This window comes from Ovis canadensis, chromosome 19 (genome assembly GCF_042477335.2).
Source record: "Ovis canadensis isolate MfBH-ARS-UI-01 breed Bighorn chromosome 19, ARS-UI_OviCan_v2, whole genome shotgun sequence".
Classification (NCBI taxonomy): Eukaryota; Metazoa; Chordata; class Mammalia; order Artiodactyla; family Bovidae; genus Ovis; species Ovis canadensis.
The window spans coordinates 57,486,029-57,507,990 of record NC_091263.1 but is presented as its reverse complement, the minus strand read 5'-3'; positions in this window follow the sequence as shown (position 1 = coordinate 57,507,990).

Below are 21,962 nucleotides of genomic sequence, written 5' to 3'. Positions count from 1 at the left end.
GGTGTACATATGTCAACCCCAATCTTCCAATTTATCCCTCCCCCTTTACTCCTTGGTAACCGTAAGTTTTCTACATCTGTAACTGTTTTTGTAATAAGTTCATTTGTATCCTTTTTTGTTTTTTAGATTCCACATATAAGTGGTATCATATGATATTGCTTACAGCATTATTAACTAAAGTCCAAGAGACAGTGGAGGACAGAGAAGCCTGGCGTACTGCAGTCCATGGGGTCACAGAGTCGGACACGACTTAGCAACTGAACAGCACCAAGACCCTAGTCAGAGTTTCTTAGTTTTTACCTAATAGTCTTTTTTCTATCTGAGAATCTCATCCAAGATACCATGTGACATTAGGTTGTCTTATCTCCTTAGGCTCCTGGTGGCTGTGATAGTGTCACAGACTCTCTTTTGGATGGACTGGACGGGTTTGAGGGTTCCTGAGCGCCGTGTTCTTTTGTGTGCGGTTTCTCCTACCTGGTCTGCCTTCCCCCCCCTTCCTGGCAAACTCCTTATCCCTCAAGGGCAGTCTCAGAAGGCATCGGGCTTCAGCCCTCCACGCTGGTTCTCAGACATCCTGTTTTCCTCCCTCTACTCTGTCATGACTTTAAAAAACTCTAAGTCAGTGATTCCTAAATGTTTATTTCTAGTCCAGACTTTCATCCTGAGCTTACACTCCATCCAATAGGCTACTTGGCATCTCCACTTGAAAGTCTGAGAGGCCCAACTCACCACGGCCCACATGGAATTCCTGACCACTCCAGCCCATTTCTCCTGTCACCCCATCTTAATTAACAAGGCCTCCATTCCAGCCCCGTGGCTCAGGTGGGAGCCTGAGGCTGCCTTGCCCTCTTCCTCCAACCACTAAGATCACAAAAGCACGATCAACTCTACCTCCCGCGATCTCCTCAGCCCATCCCCTTCTTGCCCCCACCACAGCCCAGGCACTCCCGCTGCATGCCTGATGCCTGCGGTAGCCTTCCCTCCTTCAAACCATTCTCCACAGATTCTAGAGCAAGGCTTTAAAATGTGATGCAGGCTCTGACCCTGCCCCTACTCGAAACCCTTTGGTTCTTCCCACTGCACTTGAAACCAAACTCACAGGCCTTCCCCTGACCTTCAAGGCCCCTGCAATCTGACCCCCTCCTTGCCAACGTCTCAGACCTCATTTATTTGTTCCTTCATATGTTCAAGGACTTGGGAATGCGTCTTTGAAAAAAAACAGACAGGGGTCCTTGACCTATTGGCGCTGACATTCTATTAATAGTGAGGGAGACAGAAAATAGGCATGATGAATACGTAGACAGTCTGTTAAAAGGAGATAGGTCTGTGGAGAGATGGAAGGTCAGAGCTGGGGAGGGGTGGGGAGTGGGGCCACACGTGATAATAAATGTCTGCTGGTGGTGGGGGCGCTGCTCATGGAGAAGCTGAGAGGGGAGCATGGACTTGTAGGGACTGGGGGAGTTAGCCACACAGGTATCTTAGGGAAGAGGGCTGCAGACAGAGGAAGCAGTGAGGGCGAGAGTCCTGAGGCTGGAGTGCGCCAGACATCAGGGAACAGCAGGGGGGCCCAGGGGCCCAGCAAGGGTTGTGCAGGGACAGTCATGTGAGGGGAGGCCAGCGAGGAACGGGGCCACCTTCCTCCCACTGCACACACTGCGTTCCCTGAAAGCCAGGCTGTCTTCCACTTTCCCCCTCTATTATAAGCTGCCCGCTACCCAGGGAGCCACTCCTCAACTCTGCCTGACTGTTCCTTTTTATCTTTATAAGTCTCAGCTGAAATGCCACTTCAAGGAGGTCCCACTGATCACATGATCCCACGGCACCCCCGAGCTCCCCTGTATTAATATTCACCACTCAGGTATGATCGTCTGAGCCCCGTCTCCTCCACCAGACTGTACTCACCTTGAAGGGGCGCTGGGACCTGTTCACGGCTGTCTCTCCAGGGCCTGGCCCAAAGCTGGGCTTGGACAGGGTGCCCAGTAACGGTTTATTAAAAGAATGAATGTCAGAAACACAAACAATCCAATAAAAAACATGCGTGGAGGATCTAAATAAGACTGTTCTCCAAACATTCAGATGGCCAACAAACGCATGAAAAGATGCTCATCATCTCTAAGTGTTAGAGACGCAAGTCAGAAGTATGCGGCATCACCTCACATCCGCCAGAACGTCCATCATCAAAAAGTCTACAAACAATAAATGCTGGAGAGGATGTGAAGAAAAGAGAACCTTCTTGCACTCTTGGTGGGGGTGTAAAATGATACAGCCACCATGGAGAACAGGATGGAAGCTCCTTTAAAAATGTAAAATAGAACTACCACATTACCCAGCAATCCCACAACTGGGCGTATACCCTGAGAAAATCATAAATCAGAAAGACACATGTACCCCAGCGAGTGTTCACTGCAGCACTGTTTACAATAGCCAGGACATGGAAGCAACCTAGATGTCTATCCACAGAGAATAAAGAGGATGTGGTACCTATATACAATGGAATACGACTCAGCCATAAAAAGGAGCCAAGTTGGGTCAATTGTAGAGAAGTGGATAGACCTAGAGCCTGTTATACAGAGTGAAGTAGGTCAGAAGGAGAAAAACAATATTTATATCAATGCATATATATGGAATCTAGAAAAATGGTACAGATGAACCTATTTTCAGGGCAGAAATGGAGACACAGGCAGTGGACTTGTTGACATAGAGGGGAAGAGGAAGGTGGGATGAATTAAGAGATGGGGACTGATATATATACACTGCTGCTGCTGCTAAGTCGCTTCAGTCGTGTCCGACTCTGTGCGACCCCATAGACCGAAGCCCACCAGGCTCCCCCATCCGTGGGATTCTCCAGGCAAGAACACAGGAGTGGGTTGCCATTTCCTTCTCCAATGCATGAAAGCGAAAAGTGAAAGCGAAGTCGCTCCGTTGTGTCTGACTCTTAGCGACCCCATGGACTGCAGCCTACCAGGCTCCTCCAACCGTGGGATTTTCCAGGCGAGAGCACTGGAGTGGGGTGCCATCGCCTTCTCCGGACATATACACTACCGTGTGTGAAACGGCTAGCCAGTGGGAAGCTGCTGTAGAGCACGGTGTACTCAGCTCTGCGGTGACCTAGAGGGGTGGGGTGGGAGTCGGGTGGGAGGGAGGCTCAAGAGGGAGGGGATATAGGTACACCTACAGCTGATTCATGTTGCTGTACATCTGAAACTAACACAACCTTGTAAAGCAATTATATTCCAGTAAAAAAAATACATGAGTGGAGTGACTGAGTGAATGAGCGGACGCACCCACACGGTGAGCCCTGGGCTCTATGAGGGAAGTGTGTGACCCCACAGTGAGTGAATCAGGGCCGGAATGAGGGGTGCCTACTGCTGCCGGCCCAGAGATTGGCGTGGCTTAAGCAAAGAGAGCAAGAGGACCGGCAGCTTCACCTCTAGAAGAAAGTCCCAGGACAGAAAAATGACCTTCTTCAGAGGCTTGGGAGGCCAATCGGAGCTTCTCCTCACATCTCCCCACACACACCTGGAGAGGGAGGCTGAGTCCCAAGGGTGGTGTGAGCGTTACAGAGCCAGGCTTCCCTAAGGAGCAGCTCCCTGGACTTGGAGTTCAAACAAGTGTCCCTTGCATGCCTGCCAACCTCCCTTGCACAACAGATTTGTTGGAAATCAGGCCAACTGTGTCCAGTAAAAGCTCAGTGACCACGAAAGAGTCCTCTCCCTGCAGTCACTGAAGTTTGCTAATGAAGAAAACATTCCACGTGTCTGTAGCCACTTGCCAAGGCAAAGCCGATTTGAAAAGTCGCCTGGACCTTTGCTAACGTATTACAGGTAACTGATAGTCTTTTCCAAGGACTGTGCTGATAAATACAGCCAATTCTCATTTGCTCACACCACTGAGGGATTGGAAGATGCTGGCCTAGTTCTAAGGTTAGTGAAAGTTAGCACATACAATTTCCAGAGGAAACACCATTATATATTGTAAAATATACCCAACTAGGACTGAACGCAACTCAGTGCAAAGACATCTACATGTCCCCTGTCCTTCCTGTGGCCACCGCCTGCTTCCTTTCATGTCCTCGGTTGCTGAGCAGTCTCTTGGGGTGGGTCCTTGGGGACCTGGGGTGAGCCTATGTCCCGTCTCCTTTTCTTCATTTGCTCCAGTGCTTCCCCCGGAGGCTGATGCCTCTTATCTGGTAAGCGTCAAGAAGACCTCAACCCCATCCCTCACCCATTCCAGCCTTCCCCACAGGATGACAGGTGCGCCAAATAACACTTCTGGGGGATTCCCTGGTGGTCAAGAATCCCCGTGCCAGTGCAGGAGACACAGGGTTGACCCCTGGTCTGAAAGATCCCGCAGGACACCTAAATCTGTGCCCCTAACTCCTGAGTCCGTGCTCTAGAGCTCGTGCTCTGCAGTAAGAGAAGCCACTGCAAGGAGAAGCCTGCACACTGCGATCGGAGGGTAGCCCTTTCTAGTCACAGCTAGAGAAAGCCTGCACACAGCAACGGAGACCCAGTGCAGCCAAACACTTAGTAAGTAAATCCATACAAACACCTCTGGGACCTTGCTTTGTTTGTCTATAAGCATTTTAGCAATCAAGCACACAGCCATGAAGTGCACTCTCCTTCAGTAGCCCATGAAGGCTTGCATGTGTGTTCACCCTGACAACCACCGCCACGTTCAAGCTATGGGACATCCCCTGCACCCTGGAGGGCTCCCCTGTGGCCCTTCTGTTCAAGTCAGCGCCCGCCCTTTCCCAGAGTAAACCCTATTCTGACCCCTATCACCATGGGCTCATATATCTTGTTCTAGAGCTTCATACAGATGGAATCATCACAGTCACTGTTTGGGGTCTGGATTCTGTCACTGGGAAGCCTGCGTGAGCTTCAGCAGGGTTGTCGCCTCTGTCAGCGGATGACTCTCACTGCTGTGTTCCCTTGCTGCATCCTGGTGTGCACGTCTGCTCTTCTTCAGCTTCCAGGTCAGGGCATGACTAATAAGGCTGCTATGAATACACTTAGCACAGGCGGCGGCGACCGGCGCACTTAGCGCGGCCGAGAGGAACTACCCCACGTCCAAGGTCAGGGGGCAGAAGCCTGGAGGACCCCATGCCCGAGGGGTAGCGGCCAAGAGGAGTAACCCCACATCCAAGGTCAGGGGGAGCGGCCGGGAGGAGCTACCCCACGTCCAAGGAGCGGTGGCTGCGCCGGCACAGGAGGGCCTAGAGGAGCTATCCCATGTTCAAGGTCAGGAGGGGTGGCGGTGAGGAGATACCCCTCATCCAAGGTAAGGAGCAGCAGCTGCACTTTGCTGGAGTAGCTGTGAAGAGATACCCAACATCCAAGGTAAGAGAAACCCAAGTAAGACAGTAGGTGTTGCAAGAGGGCATCAGAGGGCAGACACACTGAAACCATACTCACAGAAAACTAGTCAGTCTAATCACACTAGGACCACAGCCTTGTCTAACTCAATGAAACCAAGCCATGCCTGCGGGGCAACCCAAGACAGGCGGGTCATGGTGGAGAGGTCTGACAGAATGTGGTCCACTGGAGAAGGGGATGGCAAACCACTTCAGTATTCTTGCCTTGAGAACCCCATGAACAGTTTGAAAAGGCAAAAATGATAGGATACCAAAAGAGGAACTCCCCAGGTCAGTAGGTGCCCAATATGCTACTGGAGATCAGTGGAGAAATAACTCCAGAAAGAATGAGGGGATGGAGCCAAAGCAAAAACAATACCCAGTTGCAGATTTGACTGGTGATAGAAGCAAGGTCTGATGCTGTAAAGAGCAATACTGCATAGGAACCTGGAATGTCAGGTCCATGAATCAAGGCAAAATGGAAGTGGTCAAACAGGAGATGGCAAGAGTGAACGTCAACATTCTATGAATCAGCAAACTAAAATGGACTAGAATGGGTGAATTTAACTCAGATGACCATTATATCTACTACTGCAGGCAGGAATCCCTCAGAAGAAATGGAGCAGCCATCATGGTCAACAAAAGAGTCCAAAATGCAGTACTTGGATGCAATCTCAAAAACGATGGAATGATCTCTATTCATTTCCAAGGCAAACCATTCAATATCACAGTAATCAAAGTCTATGCCCCAACCGGTAACACTGAAGAAACTGAAGTTGAACGGTTCTATGAAGACCTACAAGACCTTTTAGAACTGACACCCAAAAAAGATGTCCTTTTCATTATAGGGGACTGGAATGCAAAAGTAGGAAGTCAAGAAACACCTGGAGTAACAGGAAAATTTGGCCTTGGAATACGGAATGAAGCAGGGCAAAGACTAATAGAGTTTGCCAAGAGAATGCGCTGGTCATAGCAAATACCCTCTTCCAATAACACAAGAGAAAACTCTACACATGGACATCACCAGATGGTCAACACTGAAATAAGACTGATTATATTCTTTGTAGCCAAAGATGGAGAAGCTGTATACAGTCAAAAAAATAAAACAAGACCAGGAGCTGACTGTGGCTCAGATCATGAAGTCCTTGTTGCCAAATTCAGACTTAAATTGAAGAAAGTAGGGAAAACCACTAGACCATTCAGGTATGACCTAAATCAAATCCCTTATGATTATACAGTGGAAGTGAGAAATAGATTTAAGGGCCTAGATCTGATAGATAGAGTGCCTGATGAACTATGGAATGAGGTTTGTGACACTGTACAGGAGACAGAGATCAAGACCACCCCCGTGGAGAAGAAACGCAAAAAATCAAAATGGCTGTCTGGGAGGCCTTACAAATATCTGTGAAAAGAAGAGAAGTGAAAAGCAAAGGAGAAAAGGAAAGATAAAAGCATCTGAATGCAGAGTTCCAAAGAGCAGCAAGAGATGAGAAAGCCTTCCTCAGTGATCAATGCAAAGAAATAGAGGACAACAACAGAATGGAAAAGACTAGAGATCTCTTCAAGAAAATTAGAGATACCAAGGGAACATTTCATGCAAAGATGGGCTTGATAAAGGACAGAAATGGTATGGACCTAACTGAAGCAGAAGTATTAAGAAGAGGTGGCAAGAATACACAGAACTGCACAAAAAAGATCTTCACGACCCAGATAATCACGATGGTGTGATCACTCACCTAGAGCCAGACATCCTGGAACATGAAGTCAAGTGGGCCTTAGAAAGTATCACTATGAACAAAGCTAGTGGAGGTGATGGCATTCCAGTTGAACTGTTTCAAATCCTGAAAGATGATGCTGTGAAAGCGCTGCACTCAATATGCCAGCAAATTTGGAAAACTCAGCAGTGGCCACAGGACTGGAAAAGGTCAGTTTTCATTCCAATCCCAAAGAAAGGCAATGCCAAAGAATGCTCAAACTACCGAACAGTTGCACTCATCTCACACGCTAGTAAAGTAATACTCAAAATTCTCCAAGCCAGGCTTCAGCAATACATGAACCTAGAACTTCCAGATGTTCAAGCTGGTTTTAGAAAAGACAGAGAAACCAGAGACCAAATTGCCCACATCCACTGGATCATGGAAAAAGGAAGAGAGTTCCAGAAAAACATCTCTTTCTGCTTTATTGACTATGCCAAAGCCTTTGACTGTGTGGATCACAATAAACTGTGGAAAATTCTGAAAGAGATGGGAATACCAGACCATCTGACCTGCCTCTTGAGAAACCTATATGCAGGTCAGGAAGCAACAGCTAGAACTGGACAGGGAACAACAGATTGGTTCCAAATAGGAAAAGGAGTACGTCAAGGCTGTATGTTGTCACCCTGCTTATTTATCTTTTATGCAGAGTACATCATGAGAAATGCTGGGCTGGAAGAAGCACAAGCTGGAATCAAGATTGCCGGGAGAAATATCAATAACCTCAGATATGCAGATGACACTACCCTCATGGCAGAAAGTGAAGAGGAACTAAAAAGCCTCTTGATGAAAGTAAAAGTGGAGAGTGGAAAAGTTGGCTTAAAGCTCAACATTCAGAAAACGAAGATCATGGCATCTGGTCCCATCACTTCATGGGAAATAGATGGGGAAACAGTGTCAGACTTTATTTTTGGGGCTCCAAAATCACTGCAGATGGTAACTGCAGCCATGAAACTAAAAGATGCTTACTCCTTGGAAGAAAAGTTATGACCAACCTAGATAGCATATTCAATAGCAGAGACATTACTTTGCCACCAAAGGTCCTTCTAGTCAAGGCTATGGTTTTTACTGTGGTCATGTATGGATGTGAGAGTTGGACTCTGAAGAAAGCTGAGCGCCAAAGTATTGATGCTTTTGAACTGTGGTGTTGGAGAAGACTCTTGAGAGTCCCTTGGACTGCAAGGAGATTCAACCAGTCCATTCTAAAGGAGATCAGCCCTGGATTTCTTTGGAAGGAATGATGCTAAATCTGAAACTCCAGTACTTTGGCCACCTCACACAAAGAGCTGACTCATTGGAAAAGACCTTGATGCTGGGAGGGATTGGGGGCAGGAGGAGAAGGGGACATCAGAGGATGAGATGGCTGGATGGTATCACCGACTCGAGTGACGTGAGTTTGAGTGAACTTGGGGAGTTGGTGATGGACAGGGAGGCCTGGCGTGCTGCGATTCATGGGGTTGCAAAGAGTCGCACACGACTGAGCGACTGAACTGAACTGATAAATACCTTCCTGTTAGCTGTTGGGTAGACACCGTGCTCCTTTCTGTTGGGTCAATAGCCAGCGGTGGAAGCGCGGGGTCCTAAGGCAGGTGGATGCTCAGCCTCAGCAGATGCTGTATACACTGATTTTATCAGTGCCGTGTTGTGCTTTTGGTGTCTTCACAACAGGGTTTTTTGACACATTGATGTCCCTTCTGGTGCACTGTCCTTGGGCTGGTGCCGGAGAGGAAGGGAGAACTGGAAAAATGGCCTCTTGGATAAATATGGGACTTCCCTGGTAGCTCAGATGGTAAAGAGGCTGCCCGCAATGCAAGAGACCTGGGTTTGATCCCAGGTCAGGAAGATCCCATGCAGAAGGAAATGGCAACCCACTCCAGTATTCTAATTCGGGAAATCCCATGGACAGAGGAGCCTGGCAGGCTACAGTCCATGGGGTCACAAAGAGTTGGACGTACCTGAGCAACTTCCACTTTCACTTGGATAAATATACAAGAGTCTGAATTCAGACCTTAGAAGAGATGCAGGTAGGACCGCAGACTATTAGTCCTTGTAGCCTGTGGTGAATCCAGAGGGAAGGATGTCTCTGTGTGTCTTTATTTCTGTGCCCCCTCTCCACCCCTCCATTAAACTGTAAACACCGTGAGAACAGAGACTGTGACATTCAGGGATGTGTCTTCAAAGTGTAGCACAATGTGAAGCAAGGCAAAATTAGAAATGAAAAAGGAGAAGTTACAGCTGATACTGCAGAAATACAAAGGATCGTGAGAGACTTCTATAAGCAACTATATGCCAATGAAATGGACAACCTGGAAGAAATGAACAAATTCTCAGAAAAGTACAACCTTCCAAAGACTGAACCAGGAAGAAACAGAAAACATGAACAAACCAATCACAAGTCATGACATTGAAACTATGATGTAAAACTTCCAACAAACAAAAGTTCAGGACCAGATGGCTTCACAGGCGAATGCTGGAAAACATTCAGAGAAGAGCTAACATCTATACTTTTGAAACTGTTCCCAAAAAACTGCAGAGGGAGGAACACTCCTGAACTCATTCTATGAGGCCACCATCACTGTGATACCAAAACCAGACAAAGACATCACCAAAAACAGGACTTCCCTGGCGGTCCAGTAGTTAAGAATTTACGTTCCAACTCATGGGACAGATTTGATCCCTGGTCAGGGAACTAAGATCCCACATGCCACAGGGCAACTAAAGACCGCATGCTGCAACTAGACAGCCCACATGCCCCAACTAAGAAGCCTGTGTGCCGCAGCTGCACAGTCTGTGCATTCTACAGCCTGTGGGCAGCAACTGCAGAAGCCTGCACACCACAACTGGAGAAGCCCGCAGGCTGCCAAGAGCCCAGGAACTGCAGTGAACACCCAGCACAGCCAAAGAGAAAAAGAAAATTACAAGCCCACACTGATGAACACAGATGCAAAAATCCTCAGCAAAATACTAGCAAACTGAATCCAAAAACACATTAAAAGCATCATACGCCATGATCAAGTGGCATTTATCCCAGGCAGACAAAGATCTTCAATATATGCAAATCAGTCAATCTGATACACCATATTAACAACTTGAAGAACAAAAACCATAAGATTTTGACCAAATTCAACACCCATTTATGATAAAAAAAAACACAACTCTCCACAGAGTGGGTACTGAGGGAACCTACCTCAGCATTATAAAGGCCATATATGACAAACCCATAGCAGACATTATTCTCAGTGCTGAAAACCTGAAAGTGTTTCCTCTAAGATCAGGAATGAGATAAGGGGGTCCACTCTTGCCACTATTATTCAGCATAGTTTTGAAAGTCCTAGTAGCCACAGCAATCTGAGAAGACAAATAAAAGGAATCCAACTTGGAAAAGAAGTAAGACAGCCACTGTTTGCAGATAACGGGATACTATACATAGAAAATCCTAATGATGCCACCAGGAAAATCGTTAGTGCCAATTAATGAATTTTGTAAAGTTACAGGATACAAAATCAACACACAAAAATCTCTTGCATACTTTACACTAACAATGGAATATCAGAAGGAGAAATTAAGGAAACAGTCCCATCGATCACTGCAACAAAAAGAATAAAATACCTAGGAATAAACCTACCTAAGGAGGCAAAAATCTGTATGCCAAAAACTATAAAATACTGAAGAAAGAAATCAAAGATAACACAAACAGATGGAGAATTATGTATGTTCTTAGATTGCAAGAATCAGTATTGTGAAAATGGCTATACTATCCAAAGCAATCTACAGATTCAGTGCAATTCCTATCAAATTACCAATGGCATTTTTCAAAGAACTAGAACTGAAATTTTTACAAATTGTATATAAACTCAAAACACCCTGAATCACCAAAGTCATCTTGAGAAAACAAAATGAAGCTGGAGGAATCAGACTACCTGACTTCAGATTATATTACAAAGCTACCGTCATCAAGATGGTATGGTACTGGCACAGAAATATAGACCAATGGAACAGGATAGGAAGCCCAGAGATAAACCCATGTACATGTGGTCACCTAATCTATGGCAATCTGCCTGCAGTGCAGGAGACTCAGTTTTGATCCTCGGGTCAAGAAGATCCCGTGGAAAAAGGAATGGCTACCCACTCCACTATTCTTGCCTGGAGGATTCCATGGACAGAGGAGCCTGGCAGGCTACAGTCCATGGGGTCACAAAGAGTCAGACAGAACTGAGCGACTTTCACTAATCTATGACAAAGGAGGCAAGATTACACAATGAAGAAAAAACAGCCTCTTTAATAAGGGAAGACTAGACAGCTACATGTAAAAGAATGAAATTATAACACTCCTTAATATCATACACAAAAATAAACTCAAAATGGATTAAAGTCCTGAATGTAAGGCCAGATATGATAAAACTCCTAGAGGAAAACATAGGCAGAACAGTCTTTGACATAAATCACACCAAGATCTTTTGTGACCCATCTCTTACAGTTATGAAAATAAAAACAAAAATAAACAAATGGGACCTAATTAAACTTGAAAGCTTTTGCACAGCAAAGAAAACCGTAACAAGACAAAAAGACAACCCTCAGAATAGGAGAGAATATTTGCAAAGAACTGATCTCCAAAATATACAAATAGCTCATGCAGCTCAATGTCATAACACCAAACAATCCAATCAAAAAATGGGTAGAAGACCTAAATAGACATTTATGCAAATAAGATGTAAAAATGGCCAACAAACAAATGAAAAAATGCCCAACATCATTAATCATTCAGTTCAGTCGCTCCGTTGTGTCCGACTCTTTTCGACCCCATGAATCACAGCACGCCAGGCCTCCCTGTCCATCACCAACTCCCAGAGTTCACTCAGACTCACGTCCATTGAGTCAGTGATGCCATCCAGCCATCTCATCCTCTGTTGTCCCCTTTTCCTCCTGCCCCCAATCCCTCCCAGCATCAGAGTCTTTTCCAATGAGTCAACTCTTCCCATGAGGTGGCCAAAGTACTGGAGTTTCAGCTTTAGCATCATTCCTTCCAAAGAACACCAAGGGCTGATCTCCTTTAGAATGGACTGGTTGGATCTCCTTGCAGTCCAAGGGACTCTCAAGAGTCTTCTCCAACACCACAGTTCAAAAGCATCAATTCTTCGGTGCTCAGCTTTCTTCAGAGTCCAACTCTCGCATCCATACATGACCACAGGAAAAACCATAGCTTTGACTAGACGGACCTTTGTTGGCAAAGTAATGTCTCTGCTTTTCAATATGCTATCTAAGTTGGTCATAACTTTTCTTCCAAGGAGTAAGTGTCTTTTAATTTCATGGCTGCAGTCACCATCTGCAGTGATTTTGGAGCCCCAAAAATAAAATCTAACACTAATCATTACAACTACTACTAAGTCGGTTCAGTCGTGTCCAACTCTGTGCGACCCCATAGACGGCAGCCCACCAGGCTCCCCCATCCCTGGGATTCTCCAGGCAAGAACAGTGGAGTGGGTTGCCATTTCCTTCTCCAGTTTTCCTGTAAAATTGGAGGAAGTTACAGTTCATTACACACAGGCAAAGTCGTATCCAACTCTTTGTGACCCCACGGACTGTAGCCCACCAGGTTCCTGTGTCCATGGAATTCTCTAGGCAAGAATACTGGAGTAGGTTGCCATTGCCTTCGAGAAATATAAATCAAAACGACAATGAGGTAGCACCTTACACTGGTTAAAATGGCCATCCTCAAAAAATCTAGACACAGTAAGTACTGGAGAGGGTGTGGAGAAAAGGGAAGCCTCCTGCATCCTCAGAAAACTAAAAATAGAACTACCATATGATTCAGCAGCCCCACTAATGGGAATATACCTAGAGAAAGCCATAATTCGAAAAGACACATATATCCCAATGTTCACTGCAGCACTGTTTACATCAGTCAGAACATGGAAGCGACATAAATGTTCATCAAAAGAGGAACGGATAAAGAAGGTGTGGTAGATACATACAATGGACATGGAAAGGAATGAGATTGGGTCACTGGTAGTGATGTGGCTGGACCTAGAGTCTGTCATACACAGTGAAGTAAATCAGGAGGAGAAAAACAAATGTTGTATGTTAACACATACACATGGAAGCTAGGAACATGGTAGAGATGAAGCTATTTGCTGGGCAGGAATAGACAGCTCTGGAGAATGGACATTTAGACATGGAGAGGGAGAGGGAGAGTGGACGACCTGGGAAGTAGCACGCACATACATGTACTACCATGTGTTAAACAGGCAGCTCGTGGGAAGCTGCTGTAGAGCACAGGGAGCTAGTGCTTGGGTGATGGCTGAGAAGGCTGGGAGGGCAGGTGGGAGGGAGGCTCCAAGGGAGGAGATACAGGCACAGAAGTAGTTCCTTTGTTACACAGCAGAGACTAATGCAACATTGTAAAGCAATTATACTCCAATTAAAAAAAAAATAGGACCTAATTAAACTTTTAAGCTTCTGCACAGCAAAGGAAATCATAAAGAAGACAAAAAGACAATACTCAGAATGGGAGAGAAAATATTTGCCAACAAAGAAGCAGACAAAGGATTACTTTACAAAATATATAAGCAGCTCATGCAACTCAGTATCAAAAAAACAAATAACCCAATAAAAAAATGCGTGGAAGACCTAAACAGACATTTCTCCAAAGACGACAAGTAGATGGCCAGCAAACAGATGAAAAGATGCTCAGCATCACTAATCATTAGAGAAATGCAGAGCGAAGCTACAATGAGATATTCCCTCACACTGGTTAGAATGGCCATTATCAAAAAATCTAGACACAGTAAATGCTGGAGAGGGTGTGGAGAAAAGGGAACCCTCTTGCACTGTTGGCAGGAGTGTAAATTGATGCAGCCACTGTGGAGAACAACATGGAGGGTCCTTAAAAAACTAAAAATAAGACCACCACATGGCCCAGCAATCCCACTCCTAGGCATAGAGAAAACCTAGAGAAAGCCGTAACTCCCAAAGAACATGCACCTGTGTTCACTGCAGCGCTATTCACAATAGCCCAGACACGGAAGCAACCTAAACGGCCACCAACAGTGGAACAGAAGAAACCTGGGTCATGTGTAGAGAGGCTGATGGACACAGAGGCCGTCATACAGCGTGAAATAAGGCCAAAAGAGAAAAACAAATAGCACGCATTAATGCATACATGTGGAATCTAGAAAACCAGTATGCTGCTACTGCTGCTAAGTCGCTTCAGTCATGTCCGACTCTGTGCGACCCCGTAGAGGGCAGCCTACCAGGCTCCCCCGTCCCTGGGATTCTCCAGGCAAGAACACTGGAGTGGGTAGAAAACCAGTATAGATGATCTTATTTGCAAACCAGAAACAGAGACACAGGTAGAGAGCAAATGTATGCACTGTGCCTGGGTGGGATGAACTCGGAGATTGGGACCGACATATATACACTATTGATATTGTATATAAAATAGGTAACGAATGAGAAATTATAGCTCAGAGAACTCTACTCAGTGCTCTATGGTGACTTAAATGAGAAAGAAATTAAAAAACAAAAACCAAAAAGTCCAGCACAGTTCCTGGTACATAGGTGTTTAGTAAAGAAAACTACCTTAATATGGTAGCAAATGTTTACTGAGCACATCTCAGAGCTGAGTGCCGTGTTAAGAATGTACCTGTGTGAAAGTGAAGTCGCTCAGTCGTGTCCGACTCTTTGTGACCCCATGGACTGCAGCCCACCAGGCTCCTCTGTCTGTGGAATTCTCCAGGCAACAGTACTGAAGTGGGTGGCCATTTCCTTCTCCAGGGGATCTTTCCGACCCAGGGATCGAACCTGGGTCTCCCGCATCGCAGGCAGACACTTTACCGTCTGAACCACCTGGGAAGCCTGTACGGTCTCACTTAAATCTCATAATGCATAGTTTGTTTGTTTTTTTAAAATCATATAGTGAATATTTACAAAGTAAAGTATGTACAGTGGCATCAAGCCAACTCAGTAAGCACCAAATGTTGATATGATACAGACATCTTTGATCACTGTACAGTTAATTAAAAACCTAAGATAAATAACTTAAAAGCCTCAGATTTTGAGATTAGGGAAGAGCTGGGTTCCTGTTTTGTGGATAAGGAAGGAAGCTGAGGCCTTGGACAGGTTAGGATACTCAGCTGGCAGTGGCAGCAATGCAGTTAGACTGGAGGCAGTCTGGAGGCAGTTAGTTGGGAGCCCGGGGCCCTGGTCACACTCACGGATCAGGTGTGAGTGTGTGTGTGGTGGGAAAGAGACTGTACCCATTTTACTGATAAGGAGACTGAGGCTCAGAGAGATTAAGGAACACTTTTCTGTGAATTCAGCTGGACCAGCGTCCCTCTCAAGCTAATTCTTTTTTTTTTAGTTTTTTGGCTGCCGTGAGTGGCTTCCGAGATCTTAGTTCTCCAGCCAGGGACTGAACCACCTCCCTTGGCCGTGAGCGTGCGGAGTCCTACCCGCTGGACCACCAGGGAATTCCCACAAGCTAATTTCTAAAGATGGAGCACTTCACACATGATCTTTGGCTCCTACCCATCCTCTCCCGTTCCCCACTCCTGAGCTCAGGAACACAGGGCTCGCAGGGGCCTCCCTGAGCCGCTGCCTCGCTGCCAGAAGCACTGTGCTGTGTGAGGCGACACCTGCTGCTTCTCACTTCCTTCCCCAGGGATAGGGACAATCACAGCCAGCCACCCTTTATTTACAGTGCTGGGCTCTGCTTGGAGAAGTGCCAGACCCTGGGACCTGTTCCTTTCCAGGGGTCCATTTACATTGTACCGGTGTTGGATCCTCAAGGGCACCGCCTGTCATCAAAGAGAGCCCCCAGGGTCCCCGTCTCCAGGGTCTGCTCACTGTCCATTCATTCCAGTCCCTAGGGCTTCAGAGGCCCAGAGCACTGTCCTCCTGGAACCAGGCTGAGGCCCTGGACAAGGAGCTGCCCCCCACCCAGGAGGCAGAGGGACAGCCTTCTGCTCCTCGCCTGCAGTTGGCAGGGGGGCTATCTACTTCACCTTAAAACCTTGTAAAATAGTTCCCACAAGAATATATAGATTCACTGCTGCTTTAAACATTTGGAACAACTCAATTGCATATAAAACATTTCTCCTTTCTAGCCCCTCTCAACCTCAACGTCACCCCTTCCCCAGAGTTACCACTATTTTTGATGACGTCTGTGTGTTTTGGTCATTTTTTTGTAGCTTGTTTTTTAAGCTCTATGATGTGTCTTGTAGATAGTTCTATGTTAATACGTTTAGATCCGCCTTTCTCTTCTATCTACTGAGTTTGTAATACAGCGTGATGCCATAGTTTGTTTGCTTTTAAACAAACCCCCTTTAGTCCAACATTTAGGTTGTCTCCAGTTGGTCCCAATAACAGATCTGTTCCAAACACCCCTGAGCTTGCCTCTCTGTGCGGGGATGTGTGTTTCCCTCGGGTAGACTGTATGAGGTAGAAAGTGCTGGGCTAAAGTGTACATACGTTTTAAGCTTCAGCAGATGCTACCAAATTACGTCTGTAACCAAGCAGGACCCTGTGGGGCCTTCCCGGGACAGACCCCTCCCCCACCCCCTCTGCTGCAGCTCCTGCCTGAAGTACCTAGATAACAGTATCTGGTGCGCACTTCCTGAGTTGTTTCACAGATGCGAAAACCCCCACCAAAGGGAAGAAGCCAAGTACCTGAGGACCATGAGCATGTAGCCCCCAGGCCCACGCAGCCTGAGGGCTGATAATGTTGACTCCTGGGCCTCCTGTTGCCTCACCAGCAGCCAGAGGACTGTGCACAAGCGGGTCACATACCCCGGAACTCCTCTTCCTCACTCTGCCTTTAAGCATCCTTCGGTGAAGCTGTCGGAGAGTTCGGGCTTACACCTTACGATAAACACTGCACGTCCCTTCACGCCAGCCTGGTACCCTTAGACTGGCTTCACTGCGAACTGCCAAGCAGACCAAGCTTTGGTTCAGGAACAGTTTTGGTGCCCAGCGTGGGGCCGTAGTCCTGAGTGGCCATCTCGCCTGTGGCACATGGGCTCTTGACCAGTGGCAGCTCCCAGGTCCCATCTAGCACCTGCCTGAGCACCTGTGACTCAGGGACAGCCCCGAGCACTCGCGGCCAACTCGCGTCCTTGGCCTGTGGCGCTTCTGATTTTTGTGGTGAAGGAAGCAAGGCGCTCACATTGGCGGGTTGAGACATCTCCGGTAAGTGATGGAAGGCTCCCATGTGACAATGCCAGGGTGTTCTTCCCTATTGTGCTGGTTTTGCCTATGGCAGAGGGTTAGGGGAAATACACTGAAACTGCCCACCCTGGCCAAGCACCAGAGTAACCATGTGCATGAGTTATTTTATGACAGGAGGTCCTGGTAAGGAACACAGAACTGACAAGCCAGCCCCAACTGGAAGAACTCGGAAAAGGTCAAAGGGAGACACCACATGTCCCACCAACCTTCCAGAATCCTCCTCACTGGAATCCATCTTGGCTGAGCAATGCGTGCACCACTAGGAAAGACTCTGAGTCAGAATCACCAGCCAGAGACAACCAGGAAACAACCAGGAAACTAATCCCATCACCATAAAACCGAAGACTGTGAGCCACGTGGCAGAGCAGTCCTCCTGGGCTCCCTCGCCGGCTGCTCTCTGACCGGGCCTCCCCTCCCAGTAGTCTCTCGCTTTGTCAGCACGCGCATCTCCTCGGATAATTCATTTCCAAGTGTGAGACAAGCACCCCTCTTGGGTCCTGGAAGGGGTCCTCCTCCCTGCAACAAACGGCGACCTTGAGCACTGGTTGTGATTTTTCTTTTGGACTAAGGCTTGGTCCCGCTGGCTTCATCTCTGAGGGACACTGGTTGGGTCCTCCCCTTTGGCCTCGAGCACCGTCTTTTGGCTTTGTTTCTGACTCTCTGGGTGTGGGCTGGGAATTTCCCTTTCTGGGGTTAAAGAACTGGGATCCTCAGAGACCATTTTGCATTGGTCTGGTTTGTGTGCTTGCTGTCTGATAATGCCTGCCGTGAATGATTAAGTACGGGTAATCAGAGCTCTCTTCTGCCTGTGTGCTGCTAGGGTATGTTTTGCAGAACTGGGAGACCTTCAGCTATGCTCCTAGAAATGAAATAAAATGATTTTTTTTCACAACTGTAACACTGTTTGGCCTCAGCACATCCAGAAATATAGAGAACAATGGCCCTGAGGTAGGAGACGGCTCCAAGTTAGACATTTACAGCCGGCCTCCTGTTTGCATTTCCTGAGACAAGAGATGGGTGGGTTCCAGTTCAGGCATTTAGAGTCAGCCTCCTATTTGCCCTCCGAAATGGAAACGGTAAATAGCCAGTGTTGGTCTCTTGTAAACACCTTAAAGTCATAGTCATGGCAAGGACAAAGAAGGGCAAACTCCTGTTTGAGTACAGGATTGAGAGATCTCCATTTCCCCGTCTTTTGGGACAAGGGAGACACTACACATGTGCAGAAGGGCTCCTTGTAGGTCAAAGGTCAGGGGATAATGCCAGGCCATAATGCGTCTTGCTCCTCCCAGAAGCCTTCTTGCTCCTTCAAGACCCATCTTGGCTGAGGGGTTCGTGCACACCCCAGGGGAGGGTCCCGGGGAGGTCCCAGGGCAGGTCAGGTATAGAAAAAGAAACCAGATAATTGGCCTGAAGGAAGACAAAGTCCCAGAAGAATTGCCTAACATAAATGACCCAACGGCCCGTCTCCCGAACTCCTCCTCACTAGGGGGCTTGCCGACACCCTTTCTCTCTGCGTATGCATCTCTGCCTTGCTTCTATCTCAACAGTTTGTGTGGTCTGCCACTTGGTGTTGTGTTGTGTCTCTAATAGTAAACTTTGTACCTGCGTTTGCAGTTTCTGCCTCTGTGATAAATGAACTTTTCACTGAGGGCAAAGATCCAGGGGAGAAACAGCTTCTAGCCTCTAGCCCCGGGCGGGTTTGGTGGCTAGGATTCCTGGTTTTCACCCAGGCCACCCAGGTTCGGTTCCTGGGCAGGGCATTGAGATTGGGATGCATCCCACTGCTCGCTGCTGCCTGGCCGAGACCAGCTCTGCTATTCTATCAAAGAAAGCCTTTCGGAACTGGTTTGGATTTTACTTTGGGTGTGTGTGTACATGAGTGTCTTGGTACCTGAGTCCAAGCTGCGTTCTCTCTTCCTGGTTTTGACCTTCAGTGAAGGTCCTAGTAACCTGAATGTGGATTCATGTTCCTCTGAAAGTGAAACATGTGAATGTGACTGAATAATACGTATTATTGTCTATTACTGTCCTTTACTTGGGCTTCCCTGGTAGCTCAGCCTGCAAAGTAGGAGACCTGGTTTGATTCCTGAAGAAGGGATAGGCTACCCACTCCAGTATTCCTGGGCTTCCCTGGTGGCTCAGATGGTAAAGAATCTGCCTGCAATGTGGGAGACCTGGGTTCAATCCCTGGGTTGGGAAGACCTCCTGGAGGAGGGCATGGCAACCCACTCCAGTATTATGGCCTGGAGAATCCTATGGACAGAGGAGCCTGTTCCAAGGAGGAACTTGCATTTCTCTCTCTGTGCTTTTAAAATGAAAACGTTCTGCCTGGACTCTGAGGAATTTATTGATCTTCTGAGACTCAGTCTCTGAGACTGAGGGGAAAAACAGAGATCTTTATAATCTGAAGCTGAAAACCTGTAAGATCTCTGGTTCTGTCTTTATGTAAAAATAAACTTGTAAATGAACTCTATTTAATTGACTTAAAAGCAAGCTCTTACTAATTAAATACTTCTAAGTATAATAGAAACTGGCCAGGAAAAGTTTCAGGTTCAGATCTAGGAAATGTTCAATATGAAATTAACATCTGATATTAAAGCTAGCTTAAACTCACTTGTTTAATCAATACAGACATGTTTTACTTTTACTCTACTGAGGTTTATTACTGGCCAATAAGTTCATGTTATTTCTGTTGCAGAGTCTGTCTGAAAAAAAAAATGAACTTCGTATGAATTTAATGATTTATAAAATTCATTACTGAATTCAAAGTTCAGCTAACTTTGGGATGCTACATCTAAGTCATCTCAGAAAGAAACGTAACTAGGATTATGTGGTATGTTAAATTACACAGGAAGCATTGTTGAGTGAGTGATAAGCCTTCTCAGATGATACTTGATAGGTAAATGCTATCAATATTTGCCAACTACACAGCGGCACTCGCTACGGGCACTTGCCATCTCCCTCTGCAAGCACTGGATCATGCGCTGCTGCAGCTGCTGACCTTCAGCACGCCCTGAAAGGCGTTCAGGGTGGAAAGCAGAAGTGCGGCTCTCTGTGCTCAGGGAAAACTGGCAAGAAAAACAGGTCTTCAGAGAGTTAGATATTCTTAGGAATTGATTTTATGAGCTCAATTCTTGTGTCTCCTCTTATCTAGAAAACCACTAAAATGCTTCACGGTGATTACTATTTCTCGTGACTAGCAGAAGCTTCATGAGACTAGTAGAAACTTTTTGGAAAAACATCTGCTTGATTACATGAACTCCCCCTTCACCAAAATAACATATATACTGACCTGCCCCCTGCCTCTTTGGAGCAGTTTCTCAGAGCTATCTAAGGGGCTGTCTCCCCAGCTGCAGTCCTTACATTGCCCCCAGTAAATCTTGGCTCACAACTCTCAGGTGGTACATTTTTTTAAGTCGACACATTCTAGAAACTACAGGATGTTTGTGAAATTTGGATATGTCCTGGTATAATGTTACCAGTCATAATCTTAGTTATTTTAAAATGCTGTGTCAGCAACTTGTTTAAACTTCTTTTGTCAATAACACTGAAATCATATCTTTAACCTTGCTTTTTTAAAACTATTTTGTAATTCATAGCTAGTTACATTGATGCTTTGCAAACATGTTTCATCTTCGAGTCACAGAAAGGACTTTTTGATGAGTATGGGTTTCTGGTAACTTTCAGAGCATGCTGCTGAACTTGGATAAGAAATTTTAAACATGTAATGGAGACTGATTTCATAAAGCTTATCAAAGGATTAGTTACCTGGGCTTGGCGGAACTAATGAAAAGTCTGTCCCTAAGTCGTGTTCAACTCTTTGGGACCCCATGGACTGTAGCCTGCCAGGCTCCTCATCCATGGGATTTTCCAGGCAACAATACTGGAGTGAGAAGCCATTCCCTTCTCCAGGGGATCTTCCCGACCCATGGATCATTGAACCTGGGTGTCCTGCATTGCTGGCAGATTCTTTACCATCTGAGCCACCAGGGAAGCCCAAACTAAAGAAATGTGGTTGTAATTTTTTAGTTTTATCTGAAATATTACTGGCTTTTAATCTGTGTTTTCCAAATCTAGGAAAACTTTTTTTGCCTAAGCTAATTATGCTTTGTAGGAACTTGGTCAATTATACCTTTGTAAGTAGAATTGAAACATTGATCTTTTTTTCTACCTGAATCCTACAGAAACTGGAAAACTCTTTAGGTTCCCAGCAGCTTTATCAGGTAAACAAAGCAGGTCACCTCCTAACAGATGCAAGAATTGTAAGATATTCTGGGGAACTTGGGAAGGGAGGAATTCACCTAAAGCTATAAGATGGAATCTTTGACAAGCCCTTGGTGTGGCATTCCTGGCCTTGAAAGGCCTTTTGAAAGTTTAATCTGAAATTCCTTATGAAAAGTTCCAACACGGTCAATTTAAGAGAGCCCATGTGATCTATTAGATCACTAGACCATTCAGGTATGACCTCAATCAAATGCCCTAGATTACACAGTGGAAGGGACATATTCAAGGGGTTAGATCTGCTGGACAGACTGCCTGAACAACTATGGACAGAAGTTCATAACATTGTACAGAAGGCAGTAATCAAGACCATCCCCAAGAGGAAGAAATGCAAAATGGCAAAACGG